This window comes from Crocodylus porosus, unplaced genomic scaffold (assembly GCF_001723895.1).
Source record: "Crocodylus porosus isolate Cpor-Errol unplaced genomic scaffold, CroPor_comp1, whole genome shotgun sequence".
NCBI lineage: Eukaryota > Metazoa > Chordata > Crocodylia > Crocodylidae > Crocodylus > Crocodylus porosus.
In genome coordinates this window covers 60130025-60139365 of record NW_017728948.1, presented here as the reverse complement: position 1 = coordinate 60139365, position 9341 = coordinate 60130025, and the positions used below count along the sequence as shown (strand labels likewise).

The window sequence follows — 9341 nt, the reverse complement described above, 5'->3', positions numbered from 1 at the left end:
GGCCCTCCTCTGGACCCTCTCCATGTTGTCCACATCCCTCTTGAAGTGCAGCACCCAGAACTGGACATAGTACTCCAGGTGCCGCCTTACCAGTGTCGCATAGAGGGGAAGTATCACCTCCTTGGACCTGCTTGAGATATATCTGTGGATGCATGACAAGGTGCAGTTGGCCTTCCTGACTGCATCCTCACACTGCAGGCCCATATTCATCCTGGCATCAATGATGACTCCAAGCTGCCTCTGCACCGATATGAAGGGAGTTCCCCAGCCTGTAGATATGGTGCTGGTTCTTCCTCTCCAGGTGCATCACCTTGCACTTGTCAGTGTTGAATCCCATCCTATTCTCAACCGCCCACCCCATAACCTGTCTAGGTCCACTTGCAGCTTATTCCTCCCATCTAGCGTGCCCACATCCCCCCACATCTCAGTGTCATCAGAAAATTTGAACAGGGTGCTTTTTACCCCCTCATCCAAATCACTGATGAAGATGTTGAACAGTGCAGGCCTGAGGACCAAGCCCTGCGGAACCCCACTGCCCACGTCCCTCCAGGTTGAAAATGACCAATCCACCACCACTCTCTGGGTGTGGCCTTCCAGCCAGTTAGCAACCCATTTGACTGTGCAGGTGTCGACACCACAGTCCCCCAGTTTTTTAATGAGAATGGGGTGAGAGACAGTGTCAAAGGCCTTCCTAAAGTCCAGAAAGACTACATCCACTGCTACTCCTGCATCTAAGGATTTTGTTACCTGGTCATAGAAGGCCACCAGGTTGGTCTGACAGGACGTGCATCTAATGAACCTGTGTTGCTTACCCCGAAGCATAACCTCCCCAGCTGGCCCCTCGTGGACATGTGCCAGGATAATTCTCTCAAAAAGCTTACCCAGGATCGAGGTAAGACTAACTGGCCTATAGTTTCCTAGGTCCTCCTTCCTCCCTTTTTTGAAGATGGGAACCATGTTGGCCCTCTTCCAGTCCTTTGACACCACAGCAGAGCCCTATGAGTGCTCGTAAAGCCATGCCAGGGATCCCACAATGACCTCAGCTCATTCCCTCAGCACTCTGTGGTGGAGATTGTCTGGACTAGCTGATTTAAATACATTCAGTCCCTCCAGAAGTTCCCTTCTTCACTGACCCTTGGCCTGGGTGTGCTGCCCCTGGGACCTGAGGGGGGTCCTGGTGGGAGGGCTGATCCAGTCCCTGCTCAGGAAAATGGAGGCAAAGAAGTCATTAAACAGGTTAGCTTCAATGTCTGGTGTGACAACCAGATTTCCTAGTGTGTCTTGCAGGGGCCCCACGTTACCCAGATCCTTCTTTTTGCCCCCTATGACAAGCAGGACATGCCATAGCTCTTGGGTCTCTGGGTGCCATGCACAGCCAGGCAGAAGCACATGCAATTCATGAATAAGGGCACTTGCTTCAGGGCTCTTCTGGAAGCCTAAGGCTGGGTATGGGGAAGGGTCCACATTGATATTGTGAGGGGTTGGAGGTGTGCTTCCCCATGCCCAGAAGCCAATCAGGGGTGCCCAGTGTGCTTTGCTGCACTCAACAGTCTTCAGCAGCTAAGGGATCCTGCAGGACATGCTGGGAGGCTTGCAGAAGCACATCCCTTGCCCCACCTCCCAAAGGATGAACATATATGCTGTTCACTCTCCATCTAACTTAATCCACTTAGACAAAACCGCATAACTTAGATCAATTCCTCTTCAGATTTTTTGAACATCTGTACATGGGCTAAGAGTTGTTACTTATGGGTCAAGAACTAAGATCCATCTAGAAGAAAATTTGCTCGCTTTGAAATCAGCTATAGCTGAGAAATTTAATAACTACCTTTATCGCACACAATCCTTCACAGTTTACATCAACCACTAGTTAACCTTTGTCTTCATCTCACAACAACTGATCACCACAAAATACTGGTGGATTGCAGAAAAAGCTGACTTTAACTTCAAAGTGAAATCTAGTGGGAAAACAGATGCTATATCCAGAAAGTGCCTTGATGCGGAAAAATATGACAGAATACACAAAAGAAAAATGTCCTTGGATAAATAATGAAATGGCAAGTATCCTAATTAGCAGCTATTACTACCAAACTTTTGGCAAAAGAAGACTTTCCCTTATGCATTAAATCTATATCAATATATTTGATGCAACAAGGCATTTTGGTAGCATGGAAGGAAGCAGCAGCTATGGCTGAAATACTTCATTATAAGCCTTTGGGGGGAAAAAACTAAGCAGCAGAAAAACAACAGAGAAGATGGCAAAGTCACTGCACTGAAGTGTGAATGCTACTGGTTGCTTCTGAATAAACAAACATGCAATGCTGAATAAGAAAACCAAATCTCAAATTCAGTTGGCATTGCCTGAAAAAATAAGAGGCAAATAGAACAACAAAACTATATAAAGAGAAAAGATTCTAGAAGCCAAGAGAATAATCAGTCAGTCTCACAGGAGGTGATGCCTAAGGAATATCTACTTATTTTTCAAATCAAACTACTGGTCTGGTGATTACATGAGGGGGTTATCCTCATATGCCAAACCCAGTAATTTCTCCACCAAATCCCAGAATGCTAGAACCAGGGGACACCTACTGAAATTAGCACAATACAGGTTTAAAACAGAAAGTATTTTTTATGCATAGTTAACTTGTGGAACTCATTGCCACTGTAGGTTGTAGAGACAGATATAGCCAGTTTCAAAAGAAGGTAGATAAATTCATGATAGGTCCCTATTAATAAATACTAAACAGAACAGTCAAGGATATACCCTCTGACATCCTTAAACCAAGAGAAGGTATGGCAAGGGATGGATCACTTTACATGCCCTGTTCATACATTTTCCCTCTAAATTGTCTACTGCTGTCACTGTCAGTAATAGCATACTTTGTTAGGTGGACCCAGTATGGTCCTTATATTCTTATTTCTGTACCCTGTCCATCATTCTATCCAGTACTGATGAAGTAGTAGAAAATGAAGTGATGGAGATATAGTATGGATAATGCCCTACAATGCTTAATAAATTAAGTCGTCTTAGTAATTTTTTTTCCAAATTGCTTGCCATATGCCCAATGATTTGAAGTTATATGATTATATGATTGATTGGAGTACTGTTATTGCCTTAGATATGAATACTCTTGGAATTTCAACTGTTTAGAATAGGCTATTCTGTTTAACAGTCAGTTAAAAAGAAAAAAACAAATTCTTTGTTAATGTGTAATAAACTTGAGAGATGGAGAAATGTCCATCACCAGTATTAAAAGTTTTGAAAAATGAAAGAGTTCTATAATTGTTAGTAGAAATGTCACAATGATATAATATTTATGAGGGAAGACTAAAAAAATCACATGAGAAAGCTACAGTTATACATACATATACACAAGCTCTGTCCCTTTTAGGACTGCTGCTACAGCAGCAGAGTTTGGCATGCAAATGAGCAGCAACTGGACTGATATAAGTCACATTCATTTTGGATGCTTAGTTATGTTAAAGTCCAATTTGAAAACTTCTTGCTCTGGGGATTTCACAAAAGGATGCACAAAAGAATTAAAACATGGATTTGACTTAGCTGTTGGCTATTGTAAAGAAATTTTGAAAGTCTCATATGACCTGGTTATAGACTTTCAGGATATACCCTCAACTTTTAAACAGTCTGTCTGGAAACATGACCCTTTTTATGGCTTGGACCTTGGCTTCCACCTCCTTTCCAATTTGAGTATCAGAGCTTCTCTACTCAGAGGATGGGTTCTCTGGCTAAAGAAAAATTGGTCTCCAAAGCGTTCAAATAAGTATAGACCCTTTTAGCAAGCAAGACAATCATTAGTATTTATAGCATGTCAAGGACAGCCCTTACAGAGCAAGATAACATTCATTTATCAGTCAGAATACAGAATTTAGGATCCTTCAATTCGAAGGATACATGAAGCTTACATGAAATCTGTAAGGCCAGAGTGACCTACCTCTCTCCCCACCTAGGATTCCTCCATGTTTCTCTCTCAGCTCAAGCCAGCTTGGTCCCTCCATTGAAACAAACTCCTCCTTCCCCCTTATCCCAGCTATGAAAATATAGTCATCTTTCCCTCCTCCCTGCACCAGTGTTTCTTGAGTAGCACCTTTGTGCCCTTTTGACCCACACAACTACTGTAGCTTTTAAAGGCCAGCATTCAACCACTTCCTGCAGACAGGCTGGGAAAACCACCTTCTGGAAGCTTCAGTCAACATACTGACTCCCTACTATTTCCACCTCAATAGATGACCATTAAGGTTTAATGACCAACTATTATCCCTAATTTTACAGAGATGTGCTATAACCCTAGTAGTCAATGGTTCATTCCACTTCCACTGAGACAGTTAATGATGCAATAACTTTGGAACAACTTCATAACTTCAATCAAAATTCATTTCAAAAGTTTATAGATAGATTCCATAAAGCATCAGAGGTACTGCAGCTGTTCACCCCAGAACAAATGAAGACGCTATGTAAAAAGCATGTCCCATACAACTCCTATTTTGGAAATCCATGCTGATTCCATTGCAAGAGTGGTTTTTCCAGGTAAAGGTCACCCAAAGTGGGACTTTGTAGTGTGACCTCAGGCTGAAGCCTACTGATGAGGACTGCCTATGACTGGGGTGACCATATGTACCTGTTTAGCATGGACTGTCCCAAATTTCAGAGGCCAGCCCCAGCCAGATGCTGAGAATTAAAATGAACATCATGGAAACACAGGAGTGCAGGGTGCAGTCCAGCTTGGAGGCAGAGTGGCATGGAGTGGCACAGCATACCAGGCACCATTGCTGCCTGCCTGCCTGGCACACCACCCCACCCCACCCCATCTCTGCCTGCAGCAGCACCACTGGCTTGGGAGGGGAGTGGGAAGGGAGAGTCCCAGATTTCCCATTCTCCCAGACAGTCACTGTACCTATGAGGAACAGCCTATGAGGACCGTTCCACACTGACTGACCCTAGGTCACGTGCCCAAGCTAACTGGCTTGAGAGCAAGCAAGATGGTGCTGGAAGGTGGGCTACATGGAATTCGCCTCACATAAGGGTCAAAATAAGGAAAATAGTTCCCAAGGCTACTACAGGCTGGGGGATGACCTTCTCAGCAGCACAGCAGTGGAAAAGGATCTTGGAGTCATAGATGACCCCAAGATGAACATGAGTTGTCAATGTGACAAAGTGATCAACAAGGCTAACCACACTTTATCATGCATTAGCACATGCATGATGAACATGCATTAGCACATGCATGATGAACAGGGAGGTGATGCTCCCCCTCTATGCAGCACTGGTCAGGCCACAGTTGGAGTACTGTATCAAGTTTTGGATGCTGCACATCAAGAGGGATGCAGAGAATCTTGAGAGGGTTCAGAGGAGGCCACTCATATGGTCAGAGGCCTGCAGGCAAGGCCCTATGAGGACAGACTGAAAGACCTAACTCTCTTCAGCCTTTCCAAGAGAAGGCTGAGAGGTGGTCTTATGGCTGCCTAAAAATTCATCGGGGAGGGCAGCAGGGAATAGGAGATGCTCTATTTCCTAGGGCATCTCCTGGAGTAACTAGGAGCAATGGCCACAAATTGATGAAGCAGATTTAGGTTGGACATTAGAAAGAATGTCTTCACAGGAAAGCTTGCCAGAATCTGAAATGGGCTTCCAAGGGTGCTCTCCCTACCCTGGGGGTCTTCAAGAGGAGACTGGACAAGCACCTAGCACCCTTTCCTGCCCAGGGCAGGGGGTCGGACTCAATGACCTACTGAGGTCCCTTCTGACCCTAACATCTATGAATGTATGAAAATGTGTCGCAGAGCACTCAGGTCCTCTGCGCCTGAAAGCAGAAATGGCTCGGGAGAGACCCCTAGTGGCGAGAAGAGGAAGGCTCAGCTGCTAGTCACCAGGGCAGCACAGGTGCTGGTTCCTAGGGGAGCCAATGGAACCAGCAGACAGGAAGGGGCAGGGCTTGGCCCTTCTTAAGCCCAGGCAGGAGCCCAGGAGGGCAGTTCCCCTCTGGTGGCCAAGGAGGGGGGAGCTCGGCCAGTGCAGAAAGAGCAGAGAAGATCGACTGCATGAGCATCTCCTAGTTGATGCCATGGGTTGGAGTATTTGTGTTTTTGTGTTTACTGTTTTAACCGGAGGACCGGGTTAGGCTGTTAGGGGTTGGAGGAGGCCTCATAGGGACTCCACATTAGCATGGAGATCCTGGCACCAGAGAGGGCACAGTATTTGGGGTGCATTGGCCCCAGCCCCAGAGCAAGCAGATGGTGAGAAGCCCCAAAGCAAGGGGGGCAGTGAGGAGCCCAGAAAGAGGGCCGCAAGGGGCGAGGAGCCCCAGAGTCAAGGGGGGCAGCAAGGAGCCCCAGGGTAAAGGGGTTTGTGGGGAGCCCCTAAGAGAGAAGGCAAGGACCACGTTAGTACCATCTGAGGAGCCCGGAAAGAGGGCCGCAAGGGGCGAGGAGCCCCAGAGTCAAGGGGGGCAGCAAGGAGCCCCAGGGTAAAGGGGGCTGTGGGGAGCCCCTAAGAGAGAAGGCAAGGACCACGTTAGTACCATCTGTGAGGCTTGGGCTGCGGTGTAGGGGTGGAAAAGGAGCCACAGTTAGCGCCCCCTGGCACCGGGGTGCATAAAGTGGGCAGCCTCCCGCTAATTACATCAGTCAATTAATCAATTAAGATCAAGGCGTGGCAGACAAGTAAGCAGGCGGTTAGCCCAGAACAGGAGGGCAGATCCACCAATAGAAAGGCTCCAGCAGAGATACTCCTGTCACAAAATATCTAACAAAAACATGCCTCCAATTTCCATACACAGGCCACCATGATGGACATAGGTCAAAATTAAATAATCTCCTACTGTCCAAGAGTACAAAAGTGTTATTACCTGTTCCAGTACCTACCGTCACACACTTCTACAGGATTCAAAGATCACAGGACCACAAAACAGAGGATTTTTAAAGCTAAACTACTCCTTCCCCCTTTTTCTTTCCTTTTATTGGTGGGAAAAAAAGCCATTTCTGTTCTCTTACCTCGGGGCATAAATACATGGCCTGTGCATATGTTTGCATGCCTTTAAAAAGTACACACCAGGAATATCATGGATAATTATCCCATAACCTTTAAATGTAATTCTTCAAGAATATTCCTTGATTACTATGACTGCAATTTGAAGCTGTTGAAACAATTTTCCCACATATGCTTTTACTTTACAAAAATAATTTAGTAAACCTGCATCTTGGATTAATCCAGAAAAGGAAGGGATAGATAATAAAATAACAATATTAGTCACCATAACAACCAGTAAATTTCTTGAAGGAAAATGTATTAACAATTAGGTCATAAAATAAAGAAACTAGAATTTAGTTTCTGCCTACGTTGATTTCATGTCAGGTAAAATCAGTAACAGCCACATCTTCACCCTCTAAATTGACTTCAAAGGCCAGGATGTTTAAAAGCTAAGAAGCTACCTTCTTCATTTTTATGATTTGTGAAGTGATTTTGTTATATTAACCATGTGATTTGATTGCCTGCTATACTGATTCAGTAGCTGGACCAAATGCTGGCTTACCTGTTGTAAGTCCTTGATTCAGTGATTGGATTTTAATTAGGAACTTGATCTGATAAATGTAATGATTAATCTCTCGTTAATTTAGTGAAATGTATATCATTTCAACTTTAGCAATATATTTGGCTGCTTGCTTGCTCCTTATGGTAGAATTCATATAAAAGCACATAAGGTGTTTTTTTCATCCTCTTAATTCCCATTTACATCAGAATCTTGAGGCCTAAGGTAAATTAAACAACTGCCACTTGGTTTTTTAATCTCTGTGTCTTATAAACCATATTTAGGTGCCTAAAGATACAGATAAATCCTATTAGGCACCCATCTGCTTCTGAAGGCATCTCAATACCATTTGCAAACATGGTTCCCAGTGTTTTGCTGAGAAACAAGTCCCATTCCGGCACAGCAATTTAAATTAGCGCCTACACCTGACTTCATTCAGGCATTATGAGGGGTTTGTGTACACAATTATTTTGTAGTACTGAGGCCTTAGATTTTCTATCACAGAAAAGATACTTATAAGTAGAAGGATGGGGAGGGGGAAAGTTTATCAAAACTTTTTCGGGTTTTTTTTTAATTCAGTACTCTCTATTTAAAGGGTGCCCCAAACCAACTTTGTTTCTTATATAAAATTTAAAAAAATAATAATTTCAAGCCCTTTCGTTTAAAAACTATTATAAAAGTTACCTTCCTATACCAAGTATCCTATTTCCCAGACTAGAAGGAGATATCACGAGCTTTGATATGATGAAGCAAAGTTCTGTAAAAGAACTTTATGGTCATGCCCTGTATGATGACTTAAAATCATAGAGTCATAGAAAATGAGGGGTCTCATTGGAAGGGATCTCAGGAGGTCATCTAGTTCATCCCGCTGCTCAGAGCAGGACCATCCCAGCCAAATCTTTGTCAGGTTTTGAAAACCTCCAAGGATGGAGCTTCTATCACCTCTCTGGGTAACCTGTTCCAGTGTTTTTCTCCTAGTGAGAAAATTCTTCCTAAAATCTAACCTAAACTTCCCTTGCTGCAAGTTGAGACCATTGCTACTTGTTCTGTCATCTGTCACCACTGAGAACAGTCTAGTCCATCCTCTTTTGAACCCCTCTTCAGGTAGTTCAAGGCTGCTATTAAGTCGCTTCTCAGTCTCCTCTTCTCTAGACTAAATAAGCCCAGTTCCCACAGTCTTTCCTCATAAGTCATGTCCCCCAATCCCCTCAGCATTTTTGTGACCGTCCACTGGACTCTCTACAATTTCTCCACATCTTTTCTGTAGTGCGGGGCCAAAACTGAACACAGTACTCCAGATGTGGCCTCACCAGTACTGAAAGAGGGGAATAATCACTTATTGGCCTACTTATGACCTATTGGCAACACACCTACCAATGCAGCCCAGTACACCGTTAGCCTTCTTGGCAACAAGGGCACACTGTTGGCTCATATTCAGCTTATTGTCCACTGTAACCCCCAGGACCTTTTCTGCACAGCTGCTGCCCAGCCAGTCAGCCCCCAGCCTGCATGGGATTGTTCTGTCCTAAGTGCAGGACTTTGCACTTGACCTTGTTTAACTTCATAAGATTTCTTTTTGCCCAATCCTCCAATTTGTCTATGTCCCTCTGAGTCCTAGCCCTAACCTTCAGCATATCTACTACTTCCCCCAGCTTGGTGCCATCTGCAAACTTGCTGAGAGTGCACTCTATGCCATCTTCCAAGTCATTGATGAAGACATTGAACAAAATTAGCCCCAGAACCTCCTCTGAGTAACTCCACTTCATACTGGCTGCCATCTGGACATTGAGCCATTGA

At 44.5% G+C, this 9341-nt stretch overlaps 1 long non-coding RNA gene across 1 annotated transcript in view; it reads left to right on the top strand.

Moving 5' to 3' along the window:
• The window catches only part of LOC109321899, a 16399-nt gene extending 7538 nt beyond the window's left edge, over positions 1–8861 (top strand). Inside the window, exon 3 of the long non-coding RNA XR_002104203.1 lies at positions 8757–8861. This is a non-coding gene — a long non-coding RNA (uncharacterized LOC109321899). The remainder of the gene's footprint in view (positions 1–8756) is intronic.
• Positions 8862–9341: the final 480 nt, after the last annotated feature.